Source organism: Triticum urartu, chromosome 6 (assembly GCF_003073215.2).
Source record: "Triticum urartu cultivar G1812 chromosome 6, Tu2.1, whole genome shotgun sequence".
Taxonomy (NCBI): Eukaryota; Viridiplantae; Streptophyta; class Magnoliopsida; order Poales; family Poaceae; genus Triticum; species Triticum urartu.
The window spans coordinates 423,159,909-423,179,251 of record NC_053027.1 but is presented as its reverse complement, the minus strand read 5'-3'; positions in this window follow the sequence as shown (position 1 = coordinate 423,179,251).

The following is a 19,343-nucleotide window of genomic DNA, read 5'->3' as shown; positions in this document are numbered from 1 at the left end:
GCGATCGCCATAGTCTAGTGTTGCACCTCGCAGCACCTCGTCGCGCCTCATGCCTCAAGCTCGCTCCAGGAGGCAATGTTAGGGCATCTCAAAAACATTCCCCATTTTTCCCATTTTCAAATGAGGCAGTGAGTGGTGGTCGGAAGTGGAGGAGTCTAGGGTGGGGGAAGGGGTTTTAATCACATTGGGAAGCAAAGGGTTCCAAGGGGAGGGGGTTAATCCCATTGTGAAGGGGGGGGGTTGGGGGGGGGGGGGGGGGGGGGGGGGTGAGGAGTGCGCGTGTAGGAAGGGCATGGGGAGGGGAGGATTCTGTGCAGCGGACGCAAGGTTGAGGTTTTCTGTGCAACTGGTGCCTTAGCTTCCCCACTTCCCACACTGCTCCCACAAAAGGTGCTTCATTTCCCTCTCTTCTCCTCCTGTTTTCTGCTTCCGTCTTCTCCCTCGCATATGCTCCTCTCTTTCTAACTCTTCTTCAGATTAGTTCATGAGAGAGTTTCCAAGGTAGGATCCTTTGATATTTGATTGAGTCCAGGACAACATTTGCTTGTTAGTTTTGTACTTTTTTTTATTTTAAGTAAACATTTCCATCAAATCTCTGCGATTATAATCAAGATAGCATGGATTCCAGCAAGACCCCTTGTAGTTAGAACGAGAAGGCTAAGGTCATTATGTTTAATTATTTCCTATGCTAGCTCATTTAAATGATATAGTTAATATTAATTTGATTCATAGGAAATGTATGTGAAAAACATAGGAGTAGGAAATTTTCCTATGTTGATACTCATCCGCTTGATTCAAAAGGAAAAGACCATAGGAAATTAGATGTTTTTTTCTTTGAAATGAGTTTCCTATCCATACCTTCCAAGTTCAAATATGTTCATTTCCTATGCTACATAGTTTGAGAAAGACATGGTCTCTTAATTTGATTCATATGAATGTATAGAACCATCATAGGAGTAGATTTTTTTTCTGATGCTGTCATTACTCATAAGTTTGATTCAAAGCAAAAAGACCGTAGGAAATCAAATGAATTCCCCATTTGGATTTAGTTTCCTATCCATGCCCTTCCCAGTTCAATTATGCTCATTTCCTCCGCTATTTCAACAATATAGGGTTTGTTAATTTGATTGTAGGTAATGTATAAGGAAATCATAGGAGTAGGAAATTTTCCTATGTTAGACACTACTCATAGGAAATGTATAGGAAAATCATCTCTTTTGCACATGTCAATCAGGGAAGAAGTCTTAGTAGGTCAACTGATGATGTCACAACTAGAAGCAAGCGCCCTAAGAATGAAGAAGACGAAGAGGCAAATTTATCGTTTTTATTAGTTTGTACTAAATGTTGACATTTACATGTACAAATTTTTGATGCTCTTAGGTGAACAACAAAACAAAAGGTTATTAGATTTGGTAATGTCCTAAAACTTGCTTTAGGACCAGATGTGCTGTTTTTGATTTCGGTCGGTGCATGTAATATGCAAATGTTAGTTGACTATCAACACTACTGATATCCTAAACAATAATTAGAACATTTAACTTGCTTTAAGACTAGATGTGCTACTTTGCCTTTCGGTGCTTTGTTTAAATCGTTGGTTGTTTGCATTTCAGGTGTATGTTCATGCTCCTAAAACTGTATACCAAAATCGAAGAGCCAGCGGTGATGCAGAACGAAGTGGTGCTTTAGTGGAGTCCTAGGTTGTATGTGTTTTATGGAACCTCTATGATCGGTTCCCATGTTGAACTATGTTAAACTTTGTTTTCTATGTGTGATGTGTGTATGTTGAATAGTAATGTTGTTTTACATGAATTTTAGTGTGTATGCTAATTTGTTGTCACATACACTAGTTTCTTGTTTTATGTGAATATTAGTAGTAGGACTAATTACCCAAATCGAAGAAATAGAAACGACACTCTGAGCATTCTAGGAGGCTAGTAATAAGAATCTATCTTAGCTACTGCGAGCATTCAAGGCGGCTTTAAAATAACAAACCACCTGCGGTGCTGTGAGCATTCAAGGCAGATTTAAAATACGCCGCGTTGTGCCGAGTATTAGCGACACCGTCTTTGAGGCCGATTTTTTAACCACCGACATTCCTTGTAAAAACCGCATGCAATGCCCGATTCTCTACCAGCGGAAGGAATCAAGAGTTTGTATCGGAGATCACCTTTATTTATTTATTAATTTATTATGATCTACCCCGAGTGAGGCTTGACCTTTATGCTCTCTAAGCCATAGTGGAATAGATGGGCATGCACTAAATGGGATATTCGTCCTGGAGTCTTTGCTGTAAGAACCTTCATGAACAAGAAGTAGGATAACGCCAACTATCTGAACCTCGATATGACATCATCGAGTCCCTCTATATTTGCATCTCCTTCTCTACTCCTTAGTTTCATGCAATGTATTGTTTCCTCTCTCTATCTTATTGATTACTTGTGTGTTAGTGAAACTATAGCAAATGTGCCATATCGGCCCGACCGCCATTATAATTGCCCCTATGACAGTTGCGGCCGAAATGGGGGTGGGGTGAGTGGGTCTACCAGACTCGCCAGATGCCCTTAGGCCTACATATGTATGGAGGCCACTCCAAATTGAGCCCGCGAGCTTCAATATTTGGAGGCCGGGGGCACTGATATAGAGCGGCCTCCAAAAGCAACCGCTCGCGAGGGAGGGAAGTTTTAGTCCGACCTCTTCCTCCGGCACGCAGTTCGGCCAATGGTGCTGCCATCCGTACAACTACCGCTTCCACCCCTGCCAATGGTGTAGCTGATTTTCCACGGGGAATAACACCTTTATTGGTTGTCACGGCATTTTGCACTCGTTTCCCACCCGCACACGCCAAATCTGGCCCCGTTTCTCACCCCAGCGGCCCATTCACGGTCATATAAACCGAGCCATCAAGCTCGACGGCACCACTCCTCACCCATCTGCCCCCTTCACCAGTGCCACTCCTCACCTATATCTTCCCTTCCCCATCGCCGCCAGAATCACCCTGATCGGACATTTCACGAGGTTGTGCCCTCCTGACGGACCTTCCCTCAGTGAGACCAAAGAGGAACGCATTGAGAGAAAGTTGTAGGAGAAGGAGCGGTTGTACGTACCCTAAATGGTTAAGAAGGATACTTTCCATAAGGCTGGATTAGCTGTCGGCGAGTGCCTCCCCGCCGCCCACTACTACTTTGCATGCATATCGGCAATCGCCTTGGCAGAAATAGATGCTCATGGAGGGCTATAAAGTCTTGGCCTTCTCCCACATGAAGGACACACGTGCGTTTGTCGACTGTGTGATCACGGAAGTTGCGACAACCGTAGCATCCCTTTCTGCTAGGTCACATCCAGACAACCAATGGGTCCATTGTTCAATATCGTTGTAAAAATCATAGTAAGGAATCCTTGTTAAAATAGTAGTTCAAATGGTTGTTCAAATCCTAGTTGTAATTGTTATTGAAATCCTTATTGACATCAAGTGCGAAAAAACTTCCATTGTTGTTCGATGAGATGGGAGGAAGAGGTCTTGTTAGCCAATGACCAACGGGTCTCACATGGATTTCTAGGCTCTATTTACGACGACTCTGTGTTTGTGTATCGCCTTGGCGGCCTCCCCAATATTATAGAGTGTGCTCCATACACGTCATGGAGGCTGCCATTATGGGGACTCTGCTAAAGTTGCTCTTAGTATCTCTAAGCAGCTTGTAATGTGTAGCCTATAAACAACCAACTTTAAAACTTGAAGTATAATTTTTTATAATGTCTATTCACCGCTTCACTAGGCTATAGACTCGATCCTCTTCAGTGTGGTACTAGAGCGACCGACATATTATTAAGATAATAACATGTAGGCCTTCAACATATTGCAAGTGAAGTGAGGTTTCTCGAACAATATGTTGATCAGAGTATTACAAGAGAAGTATTGCATCGGTCTTATCATTATTACAAACAACTATTATAAAATGAGAAACAAGCTGCAACCAAAGCTCTGGTAGCAAGCTGCAAGAAGAAGTTCAAAAGTTCAAAAAAAAATTAAAGCAAACTTTATCTTACAACAAAAGACGTCTCACACCACCCTCAGCTGATATGAGAAGTGCATGAATGAAACCAGGTATATATGAACCCACTTTGGAAAACACATTTCTAAATTCTAAAAATATCTGGAAAAAAAATTGCACGGCTACGTCTCCATGTTCTATGTGCGTGCATGAAGTTTCACGAGAAAATAACTTATTTTGGCCTGTGCAAAAAAGACAAAAAAAATTATATCACGGAATACTATTTAGATGCATTGAAATTTGTCTTTTTTGTGGAGGCAAAACAGACAAACATTTTTTCATAAAAATTTATGCCGCGTACACATATTTGCGAACATGTGTGCGTGACATTTTCTTTTGAATTTTTTTAACATTTAAAACATGCTTAAAATGCATTTTATGAAAAATGGGTGTATATACCCATGAGTTCAGATGATGCCCTCTCCAGCTGATATGCCCTAATTTACCACATCTACTGAGAAAACCTAGATTTCTCATTGACGACTAGATAGTAATTGACGCCTTCCTCTCCTTTGGTAGGTGCCTGCCCATCGTGCTCCTCCTCTTGGACTTTTGGGTACTCTGCTCTAGCATCCACCGGCTCACAATCTGGCAAGGAAGGTTTTATATACGAGATGAGTACAGGAGGTACTCAGAGCAACTCTAGCGGATCTCGCATCTCGTCGGTCCGTAAAACACGTTTGCAGTTCGTGCAAAACCGCTTTTGCAGGCCGGCGCGGACGGCCGTAAATGCAGACCCGGCATAATGATTTTGTAAAAAAAGATATTCGCGAAATATGTTTTTTTACGGGTCGGTTTTACGGGGTCTGATCTGGCGCAGCTCGTCCTGACCTGAAAAATCTAAATTTGCACCTTAATTTGATTCAACATAATGCATTTCTTTGTTTTTTCAACAACATTGGATAGATAAGACATCATCAAATCTTTGCTAGAATAGTAAGACCAAAGAAAACAAGAACCACAAGTATGTATTTTAGAAGATTTCCAACTTTCATAACTGCTCCCACTAGTTGGACTAATATCTTCTTCATGCATTCATTGTTAATCTGCGGATTCTTGATTTTACATTCTTCTTTCTTCATCTTTGGTTCGAAAGAAGTAGACGCTGCTTCCCCTCTAATTGCACATGCAGCCACATCATTGCCTTCGATTCTTCTAAGGAGTGTGTCAACGTCTATTATGTTTCTTTCTATCAACAAATCAATGTATTCGTCTTTCCAAAACCAAAATGAGCATTCATCTTCCTACACACATGAGTGAGTATGTTCAAAATGAGCTACCGCAATTGAACCAAATAATGAGCTATCAAAATGAGCTACGCAAGTGCACGTACCCCGTCGTTTTCGCATTTGAAGAACACCCATCCGGGGTGCTTCGGCGTGCCCGAAGTGAGCCGCAGCACTTTCCGCGTGCAGTCGTCGCACTCTATGAGCGGCATCGGCAAGCCACAAAGACGTTGCGCGAGCGCCGAGCCCGGTGGACGGCCGGACGAATCCATGCCCGCAAACCTTCGACGGCGGCGGGCGGACGAAGCAGTACCTGCATGCGGCGATGCGCCTTTGCCTGGGCTGCGGGAGAGACTCCCCGACCACTCCATCGCTTGGGGCAGCAACAGGCGGCCGGAAAAGCCAAATCCGGCAGCCCGCGATGAAGTGCCGCAGATTTGCAAAATCCGGCGGCCCGCCGATGCGAGGGGGGGGGGGAAGGGAGGGGAGGCCCCGTGCGCGTGGCGGCCTTCCGGCGTGCTCCTGCCGGCTGCTTTCGCCGGAATCTTGGGGGGCGGCCGGCGATGGCGCGAGGAAGGATAGGAGGGGTGGTTGGTGAAAGAAAGCGCGGGATGAAATGTCTCCCTCACTAACCGCTCCCACTTATATGCAGGGCACTACAAAACCCGCATTTTCCCGGGTTGGGCTCGGAATTTTGCCACGCCCCCTAAAATTTTTTGCGGGCCGGGACGGAATGCAGGGTCTGATCGGGCTGGTTTTTTTTGTTCCGACCTGCATTTTGACGGTTATTTTACGAGTCAGAACGGGATGCGGTGTCTGCTAGAGTTGCTCTCAACAAGTCCAGGATAGTAGATATTGGTTGCATGCACTATCAGCTACTAGGAAGTATGGTCCCAAACCCAAAGTTCAACGCATTTTCCAAAACTTTTTACAGGAAAGAGTGTCAAGTTTTATTTGTAAAATCTATGTTCTTGTTGTCTCACGGGCTGCTAGAATACCCTGTGGATTCCTTTCCTGTCACGCTCGCAATTTCTACCGTGAACAACCAGTGACAAGTCGCGATTCATTACACTCTGCAGACGTGCCTTACTTTACCCACAGACGCCCATAGTCGTGTGTCGTCAAGGGTTACAAGTCTCATTCACACTCCCATGGTCACAAAGCTTTTTCACCTATCCCATCTCTCATGCCTCACCCGCACAATATAGTGTAATGCCTATAGTAGGATGGCATTACTTCAGCTCAGCCCCGCCCATATAGGGTAATGTGGTCAACGCGCTTGCTACGGAGCTTGAGCACAAGTTGGCATTTTGTTAATTGAATCACAATGATGGCATCGACGTGTAGTGGAACCCGCCTTCCATGGCTTGACAGCCGCCAACCAGGTTATCTACCAGACGTCTACCATGACTTGGACAATCTTCCATGGCTTGACTGTGTTTAACAGGAACAACATCACAAACTTTTTGCACGCTATCAACCAGGCATCTAGTTAGATCCGTAGGTCATTACTATCCCATGCAGAGTGAGGGAGCTTATGACCTTTGGATGCAATTCGATGGGAGACAATAGCACGAGCTACATACAACAGGTTTGGATGGCGGTCCTCCAGTCCTCGCTTACTGGCGTTGCTGGACGCCGTCGCCCCTGTACCCCCGTGTGGTTTTGCCTCGTCGCCCGCCCTACTCAGTACGCCTCAAAGCTGATCCTACGCTCGTGGATTCGGAGGGGGTGCCACCCTCCGACGGCAGGTTCAGCCCCGCCAGCCCCTTCCTGACATGGTGGTTCCGACTAGCGTTGGCCTCCCCATCTAAGTTTTCGGATTCGGCGGCTATGGGATCGCTCAGCTATAGGCCAGGGAGAGATCCCTGCTCGGCTTGCCGGTGCTGGCAGTGACGGCGCCTACGTGTGTCGTGTCCTTTTTGGAGGCTTCAGCTTAGCCTCTCTTTGAGCTCAGGGGAAACCCTAGGTCCGAGTACCCCAGACCAGATAGTGGCGGTGTCCCGGTGTCATCTTGCTTCCTGAAGGCACTATCTTACTCGCTCGCGGTGTCCCCGGTTTCGGCTTGGACGATGGTGGAATTCTCGTTGGTTTGGCATTACCATTCTTGGCTCGGGTCTGGTTGATTTAGCTGTGATGTATCCTCTCATCCCTTGTCTCTCTGCTCTGGGCGTCATGTACACGTCTTCATGCGTTCGTGTTATGTGTTGTACCTTCTTTGTACTCATTCTACTTCTTCTATCAATGCAATGATACGCAAGCGTTGCGTATTTGCGGAAAAAAAGGTTTGGATGACGGTTCAATAATATGATAGGTGTTTAGGCACGCTGTCCTATTTTTGCCGGTTGGCTAATTGTTTTGTTTACTTTATATCATGTTTACATACTTGAAATGTTATCCGTACTTTGATACATTATTTTTTTTAATAAATAGCTATGTGCATGCACTTGATGCAGAGACTAGGGGTAATCCTCCTTTTTGGAAAAAGCCTTCAACCAGATTTCAACTACTAGCTATAATAGAGATAATGGAAAGCGATCCATTGGATCATTGAAGGTTCATTCAGTTTAGAAAATATATCTTTCTTTGATGCAAGTAATAACACAATAATAGATTACAAGTACTTTGGTAAAAATAATCAAGCAGAGGTGGACAACATCTCTCACAAATGTTCACTTTCAGGTCATGCACAGATTGTAGTTCATGTGGTTCAGCACAACGATATCTTAAATTGAGTTTTAATTTTCCTTTGTTTTCTTTGAAGATTATTGAATAAAGGGATCATATAAGTTGTTCTATTTGTCTAGCTAAGAGTATCTCCAGCCGCGCCCACAACACGCCCCTCAGGCGATTTTTTCGCGCCGGTGCCCAAAAATCGGCCCAGTCGCGCCCTCGGAAACCCGTCCTTCGCCGGCTTGAGCCGAAATTGACGCCGGCGGACCCAGACCGAACCCCACGCGCTGGGGACGCCCGCGGGCGCCGGGGCAATCGTTTTTGGCGTGAAAGAATGACGGGCCTGCCGAGTCAGCGACCCCCGCGCCTCGTCGTTCTCATCGCCTCGGCTTCCCGGGGGGATCAATGCCAAGGCTGCCCCGGTCAGCCTTCCATTGATTCCTCACGGACGGCGCTTCCTCACGGGCGGCGGGGCGACGCCCTCTCTCCCGCCACGCGTACACACGACGACGGGCCGCTATAAAAGCAAGGCCTCCCCCTCGCCTCTGGCCACACCCGCCTGCAGCCGCCGTGCTCTGCCTCTCACTCCCCGTGCTCTGCCTCTCTCTGCCCGACGCCGACATTCCTCCCCTATCTCCCCAAGCGGTTCTTCGGCGATGGGCGAGCGATTCCCCGGCGATGGGGCGGCGGCCAACGGCTTCGGCCGCCGCTCGCTGCACGAGTGGGAGGCGCACTTGCTCTTCGAGGCCAACATTTCGGCGCCTCCCGACATGCACGTAGAGCCGGGGGAGGGGGTGGAGGCTCAGCGCCGGCGGCGTCCCCATTCCACCGCTGCCCGACGTCAACGGGCGTGCTGACTACTTCGCTGACGAGGTCGACCGCGTGCGGGCGTCGCTAGGAGCAGCGCGCCCTCCCGCAGTACGCCGCCGACAACCATGAGGCGTGGGTGGCGTACTTCCAGCACTGATAGGCGCAGCGGCTGGCCTCCACCAACGGGGCGCCGATGGTACGGGGCACCAAGAACAGCGAGGGGCGCCGCCTGTTGTGGGGCGCCCCCGGCCGCTCGCTTCACGCCGTTCTCGAGTACCTCGAGGGCGGCAACGACCCGCCCTTGAAGTACCCAGCCGCCCCGGCTCGGGGCGGCGGCCAATGGCTGCCGAGGAGGACGGCGTCATCTTCTTCCTCCCCCTCCCGCTCCTCCTCCTCTGGGTCGCCGGCGCTGTTCAGCGTCAAGGCCGAGCCCGCGGAGACGCCACTCAACCGGTGCACCTCCTCCTCGACTCCTCCCCGCTTCGTCAACCCGAAGACGGAGCCGGGGCTCGCCGCTGTGAAGACGGAGCCCGGGCTCGCGACCGTGAAGACGGAGCCGGGGCTCGCCGCCGTGAAGACGGAGCCGGGGCTCTCTGACGAGGCGGCCTTGAAGTGGGCGAGCGAAGACTGGGAACGGACGGAGCTAGAGCGGCAGTGTCGCGCCCTAGAGCAGTTCGCCGCTCGGCGCCGTGGCCGCGACGAGGGAGGCATCGTCGTTCTTGATGACGACAACGACGACGACGCGCCGCCACCGGTCCACCAGGGCGACCCCGGGCAGGGGTCCAGCAGGGGAGGCTGCGTCAAGGAGGAGAAGGACGACGAGCACGACAATGGCGGCGACGGCGGCGACTTCGGCGCGCTGAGTGCGTTATTCCTGTAGTCTAGGGCTTTGTTTTTTATTTTATTAAACTTTAAATTTATTATGTAAAAACTGTTTAATCGCTGAAGTTTAAGCCTGTTTGCTGAATAAAAAAGTCGAATGTCTTTTAAAAATGCCTTCTGGGGCGACCCTGAGGCCGACGGCTGGGAACCCATTCAGCCCTAGGACAATTTTATCACCAGGTCGCCCTCAGGCCGCGAATTTTCGAGCCCCCTGAAGGGCCAACGGCTGGAGATGCTCTACATCAGTTGTAACATTCTGGTTATGATGCTTATGAGAGAAAGAGGCAAAGTCTAACCAGTACGTTCAAATTAGTTCTTAATATACCAACTAAAGATCTGCTACATTAGTGATTCTTGGGTCAAGTCTACAAGAACTAACTCTGAACCAGACTAAAATGGTCACAAGACGATCATTTTATTTTGTTTTTCATCAAATTGTCTCATGTAAACTCTCCCAAACCTAACTTAGTTGAAGACTTAATCATGTGTAGCTTATACACTAAACAAAGTGGAATGATCCAATATCAGATCAGGTTTCAAGGACTTTAGGAAATTTTTTTTCAATTTTTTCGGATTTTACTACACTTCGATAGATGCTACTGAAGCATAGGTGCCTCTCTGAATATAATGGTTCAGTGCAAACTGAACTGTGTACAGCTAATTTATTTGACAACGGCTCCTGTACATGGCTATTCCCTGGTCCTACAATATCTCGACTGCATTTATCTCCTCATTTCTAGAAGCGTACAACGAGACACTCACAAACAGAGCAGCAGACAAGTTCCAAGTTTCAGGAGAGGTTCACACTTGTCTGAATGTACAAGTGGTTTTGTGTTTCTAACAATTTGGTATAGTCAAATGACCAGAACTGCGCGTGTGCTGCCACAGCACACATACTTTGTGAAAAATGTTCAAGTTTATCTCTAAACTGATATTATGGTTCAGTTTAGCTTCTACCTACACTCCTGAATGAAACCAGCAGGTGAGCATGTCCTTTGTATACAAAGCAACACCACAACAACCTAATTTGTCAAGAGCAAGAGCCTAATATAATGTTAGAGATATATAGTTCAGATTGTGCAGTCAGCAACCAGAAATAGATTTGCCTACAGCTCTGTATGTTCTGTTAGCCCTAACAACGAGTAGCTAGCTCTCACTTATAAGTTCAAAAAAAAAAAAGCTAGCTCACTTATACTCTAACAGAGGAAGCCTAACTAACCAGCGGCTGCACACATGCTGCTCTCACCGACGAACCGATGAACTCGCACACACACATGTGCTAGGAGTGGAGCTCACGAACTACTAGTTGTGAAGCTGAAAGTGACTCGTTGCCTTGTATTAGCGTTGGATGGAGTGAGATGTTACAAAGGAGCACAGGTCCTTATATAGGCTACAGACCAACCCTGCTCAAGCTAAAAGTCAAGCTAAGTAAACTCCTAGGGACCTACTAGGAAACTAGCACGTACTACACGTCTACACTTGCATGCACAGCTAAGAGCATCCACTGCCGGGCGCCTCAAACCCTCCTCAAACCCTCCTCAAACGTCCGGGCAGACCGTCCAGATACGGACTGGTCACGTTTTTTAGACCCAGACGGACGTCTCAACGGGCCTCAAACGCCCGAGCTGACCGGCACCCCTCATATCCAGCACAAATATGGGCGGATATAGGGGCGCCCGGACGACTGACGAAGGGGTCCTAGCTGGAAACGCCCTGAAATCCGGTGGTCCGAAGCTCGTCCCCTTCATCGGACCGGTGGCGCCGCGTGACGCAGCTCTGGCGGGCCGTGTAGTGCCTAGCGCGGCTATTTAAGTCGACGGGCGACACCGAAACCCTACCATCCGTCTACATTTTCCTCCTCCTGTCTGCCGCCGTCGCCACTTTTCACTCCACCCATCCGCCTAGTAGCCATGCACCCATGCCGCCGGGTGAGGAGCAAGCCATTTCTGACGCCGTAGCGCTGGCTCGAGCTCCTTGAGCAGATCCGGGCCAGGTGCGAAGCCCGGATCGCCGCAAGGCTACCTCCGGATGTAGTGGATCCGGAAAAGGAGGAGGAGGAGGAGGACAAGGAAGAGGACTTTGAAGAGGAGGAGGAGGAGGATGTGGGGGACGCTGGTGTCGGTGTCAAAATCGACGGATCTCGCGTAGGGGGTCCCGTACTGTGCGTCTAAGGTCGATGGTAATAGGAGACAATGGACACAATGTTTACCCAGGTTCGGGCCCTCTCTATGGAGGTAATACCCTACTTCCTGCTTGACTGATACTGATGAATATGAGTATTTCAAGAGTTGATCTACCACGAGATCGTAATGGCTAAAACCTATAAGTCTAGCTTGTATGATTGTCATAATGATCTATCGACTAGCTTGGCCTTGGCTTAGATAATGCACCAGAGGACTAGGATAACAAGAGTCCTAGCCGAATACGTTGGTGGAGAGAAGTCCTTGTCTTGATCATCAAGTCTTGTGGAATACTTCTTGTATGCGGCATGGGTTGCCCGAAGTGGCCCATGAATGAACCGCCGTGGGGGTCCTCGGCCCGATCCAGCTGGTCGGGTGACGACGTGGTGAGTACCCCCTAGTCCATGACACCGTCAGTAGCCCCCTGAACCGTTCTTCAAGTTGGGGACGCTCCTCGATTCTTCCGAACCGTTCTTCATCTTCGATCGTCAGTCTTGAAAACTGATTCAACAAATCTTCTCATCTTCGATCTTGAGGATCGCCGAAGTGCATCCGAAGAGTTTACACATCGGGTATCCGAGGAGCCTCTTTAAGTTTCCGGCCTTTGTTAATGCCTTGTTATTTTTATGCCACACGTCGGGTTTGAAGTTGTTCCCGCGCGGTGGTGTCCTCTTGTGTCCGAGCTCCAACGCCAGACTGCATTCGAGGTATCTTTTGCAGCCAAGCACCAACGCCGAACTGCATCCGAGCTCCAGCGCCGGACTGTGTCCGAGCTCCAACGCCGAACTATGTCCAAGCTCCGACACCGGACTGTATCCGAGGTGTCATAGATCATCTTGGTTCAAAAAAGTTGAAGGGGTTTAGCCGAGCTCAATGCCGGAAATGCCCTCTATGGAGTCAGCCACTGGCGCCCGAGCTTTATGCCGGACTGCTTCCGATGTGGTCAACCACCCCGACTGCGGGCCGGTTTTTTGTCAATATTTTTGATTGGTGCAATTTATTCTCTGCCGAGATATATAGCTAGTATATGTATATTCAGTAGCCCTCAAGGTGTGTGTCAGTCTAAAACCCGAGATGCACTTGAAGGAAAACATAAAACTGTTGATCCTAGTAGCCCCTGAGACTCAGGTCGATTTGCAAAATTTGCCTGAGGATCAACTCCTAGCTCGGCAGCATACGTAGGAATAGAAACACAGTGTATTATATTAGAGGTAATAGTGATTGGCGGACGGGCCCCTGAGAGTGGGTCGTGAGAAGCCACCGCGATATATCAGCTTGATGTCGGATAAGTCCCAGACGGTACTTATTATTGTCCGAAGACAGGCTTGTCCATAGTTCGGTCATGCCGAACACTATGCACTTTGAATTTTCTGCATTGGATAGGCAATGCAGTAGCCCCCGAGCCACTGGTCAGGTGGCAACACCAGATCAGGGATTGATGTGCCCCTTTAATATTTATAAATAATGAGCGCGAAGCCCAGTAGCCCCCGAGCCTTATGGTGGGCACATGTGGCCGAATTAAGGATCGATATCTGGAGTAAAATCACAAATTATGTGTAATGATTCTATGCATCCAAGTACTCTATATCATTAATGCTCGGATCCGCATTGTACAAAATTTTGGTGACCGACCATCGGCTTCCACCTCCTCGGCCAGCAGCTGGGGAGTGTTTTTCCTTCTTTATAAATTCGTCATGAGAGCAAAGATTTACGACAAACAAGGCAATCCAGTCATACGGTTTGATAAATAAAGATACGCGGAGAGATATGTTATATTAAGAAACATCTTTCAAGGAAAATAGTCCCGCTATCGGTTCCTTTCTTTGGGTCGTCATGCTTATCATGATCATGAAACCTCACCTCCGATCAATGTGGGAGGAAATATTGAGAATTTAGTTCGGGGAAAGTTCCCGAACTCTATGGTATTAATGAACCAACATTTTCGCTTCTGTCGTTGCCGACCAACGTGATCCTTTAAGATCGCTAGCTTTTGGCTTCACCCAGTCTGAGGTACTAACTCGGATGACCCGGTAGTAACAATCACAGAGGTGCTTCTTTTACTGCCTAGCCGAACAATCGGGAACGTAGGCATAAGCACAGGAGCCAGCAACCTAGCTTGGCAAAAATCTTAAGTCAAATTGATGCATATTTATGGCTTTATAACGATGATTATGGAAGGCAGCCCTTGTATATTAAATACAAATGACAATGATATGTTTATTTTGACTCCGTTGCGACCGTTTATCAATTGAAAGTGGCCCATCGTCGGCTTCTACGCCTTCGTAGATACTACGCAGGGTGTCTCCGCAATAACAAGACAACCCTTAGCCGACATCTCGGTGCTCGCAGGCGGTTGTGTTAGCGGAAACGAGGCAATCAGATATGCGGGCTTTATTACTTTCACTTAGTCATAGGAGCTTTAAACTAGGGAAGCTAGCTACGAGCCCCCGGTTAGTGTTCGGCGACAGCCGAGGTCAAGCCGTAAACCCTTCGGCCAATGTTATGAACGGCCTGTCATTTAACATAGTCATCGGATCGCTGACCAGTTTACGCTTATTGTGACAGTCAGTTTTTGACTTTCTCCACTGAGGTGCTTAACTATGCGAGCTGGAAGCACAATCGAAGTGGTTCTCCCTTTGCACACCTAGCCAAACAGAGCAGAACGTAGGAGGCAAGCACAGGAGCCGGGCAACTCAACTATTTGACCAAAGACACAATTTGAAACCGATGCATATATAGCAATATCCGAGAATGTTTTTGCCGAATCTCTAAAGGTGTCCGGCGTTGCACTGCGAGACTTATGCTGGAGACACACAAATAGTTTAAAAGTGCCATAAGCTTGAAAAACCAAAAAATGTCAGTAAAAACTTAACGTCCGAACAAGATCAAGTGTTCGGTGCCAATCCGAAAATTGGAAAAGAAATTGTGCTTCTGTCATGCTTTAACATGCCACATCCGATCTCAAGACTTCACGCGGGTCAGCCTACGGCTTCAAGCTCCTTATCCCAAAGGTGGAGTACTTCTCCAAGGTCTGTTTAGCAAACTAAACTTGAGCGGCTTTTAGAGAGAAGGCAGGCTATCCGGCTATTGACCATACACTCGAGTCGAAAAAGGGGCGGTAGAAAAAGACTTTGCAACGACCAAGAAGAAAACACATTTACTACAAAACAACTCATATAAATTTTAAGAGCCCCCAAGTGACTTGGGTAAAAGAATTTTATGTATAATGATTGTATGTACCGAAATACTTATATCATATTTGTGTTCACCCGAACTTTAAACGCGTCTTAACCGACCGTCGGCTTCTCCCTCATCGGTCAAGGGCCGAAAAGTGTTATGTACTTCACCTGTCGAGAATATCGACGATGTTTTTGATAACTAGGCAATCAGGCCATAAGGCTGTAACAGACAAAGCGCACACAGGGAACTTATGCTATATTACTGACAAAGTGTAAAAAGCATCTTCGAAGAAAATAGTACCCCCACCGATACCTTTCTTCAGTTGCTCACTATTACTATGAGACTTGTGCAACAGATTTTTTGTACTCATGAGTTCCGTTGTGTGCCGACCATGATTGAAAACAATAAGAGCGCTAGCTTTCGGCTTCACCCAGTCCGAGGTACTAACTCGAATGACCCGGTAGTAACAATCACAGAGGTGCTCCCTTTACCGCCTAGCCGAACAATCGGGAACGTAGGGGTAAGCACAGGAGCCAGGCAACCCAGCTTGTGAAACACTTAACTCAACATGGTGCATATTGTGGCGTAATACACGAACAAGGAACGAAACCATACAAGTATAATCATATGCAAGAGGAAAGGCTTCATAGAGGAAGCCCCTAAATAAACGGGGTATTTAAATTTGTGTGTCACAAACAAAGTTTTGACAAGGAATTTTGTCACAAACAACTTTTTGCCAAAAATTATAATGCTTGGTCGAACGGAAAAAAATTCAAAACTGAAAGTTTTTTAGCATGAAAGCGACTTAGCTGGTTAATGTGCTCGGTGTTGATGATGCGCTTCGGGCTTGTGGCGGGGCGAAGACGCCCATTGATCTGTGACAGATCCCGACAAGGTTCGCAGTCCTCGGCATGGACGAGGTCCCAGCCTCCAAGCCCGAGGTGTCCGAGCAAGGAGTTCGGCACTCCGAGGTAGTGACACGGCTCGGCCAATGCAGGCCAGCAGAGTGACGCCGAAGTGCCTGGCGTGGGTTAATGAAGTGATGGCGAAGCCCCCAGTCCAGCCGAGGTGACAGTGCTGCCCAATCCGGATCATTTACCTGTGCACAGAAGATAGCGCAAGCCGAAGATAACAGTAATAAAAAGGTTGCATGATTAATAATTCATGCAAAGTGAGTAATAAAAGAAATATGTCCCGTGCGCCAAACACCCGACGAGGTAGGACCCTCTTGATGATGCCGAAGTCCCCAAGGAAACCAAACATGTCGGTATGGCAATTCAATCAACAAGATGATCATGCGAGCTGATTTATGCCAATTGGGACAATGACGTTGGCTTGCCGAAGTGACTGTGCAACGCAGTCGAAGTCGATCACCTACACACATAAAACAGTGCGGTCCAAAACGAATAATATAAATATATATAAAATCCTTGCGTAATTGCTTTTCACAAAAATAATTATTAAAAGATATGTGGCCTGGCGCCGAAGTCAATGTCGATGCAGGGCGTCGGCATGATGCGGTAAAGGCGTGGCAAAGCCGAATTCACAGGTCAGTCCGAGCTCCGGATGCTGCGTTCGCCGAACTATGTGCGGAAACTGACCAAACCACCACGCGACCATCGTTAATGCGGCCACCATTTGATAGACCTGTGTACAGATGATGAAACAAACCAGAGTAATAATTCCTTGGAAAAGATAAATCCAAACAAACAAAAATTGCTAGGATTAATAAAACCTGGTTTATTTGTTGTAGCAGTCCGAAGAAAGGTTACTCCCAAAATTGGGACTCGATCCGCACACCCATTGCCTGATGGGTGATGAAGCGACGGCATGGCGATGCTGGCAAAGATTGTCTCGCCGAGGCAAAGCCCCCGGTCCAGCTAACGTAACGAAGCTGGTCGGCTGGTGACGCCGAAGTCTCCGGGGTAGGTTGACGAAGAAATAGCGGAGCCCCCGGTCCAGCTGAGGTGTCGAAGTAGGTCGGCGTGATGGACATCGGCTTGAAGAAGCAACAATGCGGCCATGCCGATGCAGGTCATATCTCGTGACATGGTCAATGCGGGCTTGATGAAGTGACCGTGCGGCGATGCCGGCGTGCCCGCTCCGTGTAGTCCGTGGGGCGGCGATGTTGATGATGATTTATCCTGCGCGATGTCGAACTCTTTTTCGGATCGCAGAGATGATGATCCGAAGAAGTTGAGGTCGGCTCAACAAAGCGACGACGTGTCTAGCGCAGGTCGGCAGTCGTAGAGCAACGTTGTCGGGCTGGTTTGACACCGGCGCGATGGTGAAGATCATATTGGAAAAGACTTTAAATTTAGCGAGATGTCTTTGGACGGTCGGATTGAGCTGAAATTTTGAGGGGTGGTAGATATGGGAATTTCGCAGAAGTTGAACGCTTGGATCTTCCAAAGGACCTCCGAACTGGGTTGTGGTGATCACGCCCTAAACTTGTCCAGATTCCCGTCCAGATTTGACAGGGCTCCGGTATATCGTAGATTGCCAGATATTCCTCCATCGGAACTCGACGAAATTTTCCATGGTTGGTGTAGACTCAATTCCACGCAATTCCACCGAAGAAATCGTTAAAATGACACTCGAGGAGGCGGTGGCAGCGGATACAAGTTCGATGTCCAGAAAAACAGCACGGTCGCCCGAGGGCAATGTTGACGTTGAGTCCCCGAGCTCCATGGATGATTTCTCCATGATCTTGATAGAGATCAGGAGTTGATGTTGATGAAGGCCCTCATCCAAACATGACGATCGGAGGTAGGGCGCAGTCCTCGGTCAAGCCAAGGTGACCAGTCGAGCCGGCGACAAAGATGCCGACATCGCAGTTGATCTGCAGTCGAGCCATTGATCCTTTGCCGATCACACAGCGGAACACTCAATGAAAACACCAATGTCGGTGTCAAAACCGGCGGATCTCAGGTAGGGGGTCCCGAACTGTGCATCTAAGGTCGATGGTAATAGGAGACAGGGGACACAATGTTTACCCAGGTTCGGGCCCTCTCTATGGAGGTAATACCCTACTTCCTGCTTGATTGATCTTGATGAATATAAGTATTACAAGAGTTGATCTACCACGAGATCATAATGGCTAAACCCTAGAAGTATAGCTTGTATGATTGTCATAATGATCTATCGACTAGCCTGGCCTTGGCTTATATAATGCACTAGAGGCCTAGGATAACAAGAGTCCTAGCCGAATACGTTGGTGGAGAGGAGTCCTTGTCTCGATCACCAAGTCTTGTGGAATACTCCTTGTATGCGGCATGGGCTGCCCGAAGTGGCCCATGAATGAACCGCCGTGGGGGTCCTCGGCCCCATCCAGCTGGTCGGGTGACGACATGGTGAGTACTACCTAGTCCATGACACCGTCAGCTAGCGACGGGGATCTGCAGGCGGAGTAGCAGGCCATTCTCGGTCCCCTCTAGTCGGAGTCGGTTGCAGAGGCCAGACGCCGTCGCCGGCAGGAGATGGAGGCGCACCAGGCCGCGAAGGAGGCGGAGATTCTCGCCTACATGGATGAGGTCGAGCAGAAGGAGGATGAGTCAGAGCCCTCCTACCCACTCGTCCAGCCGGCGCCCGGCACCGTCGTCGTGGACATCTCCAATGACGAAGCATAGCTAGGATAGTACGTAGATGAAGTACGTAGGATTTCTTTTCCGTGCTTTGTATGGATCTAGGGGATGAAATATGAGAGAGGCGGATGCAAAGTGGCTAATATGATGAGTGACGGTCACTGTCCACGGACGCGCCCGGTCACGTCCGCGGGCGTTTGAGGGGCCGAATTTGCAAAGTTTTGTTGTAGATGCTCTAAGGAGACCTTCTGTCAAATTCCTTACACTAGCTAACGAAACTACTAGGTTACTTTCAGTTCCATGCAATTACTTAGAGACAGGGGGTGAAGCCCGCAATCTCCCCCCTCAACCCTGTCAAATGGGTTGGATGTTGACGATCCAAACCTTGTCGCGCAACTCCTAAAACCAGACGTGGCCAAGAGTCTTTGTCAGGATGTCTGCCTTCTACTCATCAGTCCTGATGAACTGCACGACCACCGTGCCCTTGTCGACACGGTCACATATGAAGTGATAGTGGAGGTCGATGTGCTTGCCGCGATCGTGAAGCACTGGGTTTTGCAGAGGGAAAATGCTGATTTGTTGTCGATGAAGATGAGCACGGGGGCGGTATCTTGTTCAGCATCTCGCCGACAAGGCGAGCCAGCTAGATTCTCTGAAATGCCGGTGTACCTGCCGCGATGTATTCCGCCTAACACGAAGAAGCAGCAAACCTTCTGCCTCACTATCGGTGCTAGATCTAGCATATCTCGAGGTAGGGGT